Here is a 519-nt window from a genome sequence, read left to right on the forward strand (position 1 = left end):
ATGTCAAGTGCTTAGCATGATGACTGCCCTGGGCAAATGCACATTTGCTAGCTGTTGTGTTTATCCTCTGTTAAATGCATGTGGTGGGTTAAACTTGTTGTGTTAAACCTGCCACTATCCTCTGTTAAACTTGGTGGTGGGTTAAGTGGGTTAATGTATGGAGGAGGGTTTTGTAAACAGTATTGTTTCCCACCCAGGTCCCTTTTGGCATCTTACTGTAGTCAGCCTACAAGTCTAACCTCTTCATAAATAACACAATTTGACTGATTGATTGATTGATTGATTGTTGTTGTTGTTGAGATGGTGTCTCGCTCTGTTGCCCAGGCTGGAGTGCAGTGGTGCGATCTTGGCTCACTGCAACCTCCACCTCCTGGGTTCAAGCGATTCTCCTGCCTCAGCCTCCTGAGTAGCTGGGATTACAGGCGCCTGCCACTGTGCCCAGCTAATTGTTGTATTTTTAGTAGAGATGGGGTTTCACCATCTTGGCCAGGCTGGACTCAAACTCCTGACCTCGCGATC

Source organism: Mandrillus leucophaeus, unplaced genomic scaffold, assembly GCF_000951045.1.
Source record: "Mandrillus leucophaeus isolate KB7577 unplaced genomic scaffold, Mleu.le_1.0 Scaffold79, whole genome shotgun sequence".
Taxonomy (NCBI): Eukaryota; Metazoa; Chordata; class Mammalia; order Primates; family Cercopithecidae; genus Mandrillus; species Mandrillus leucophaeus.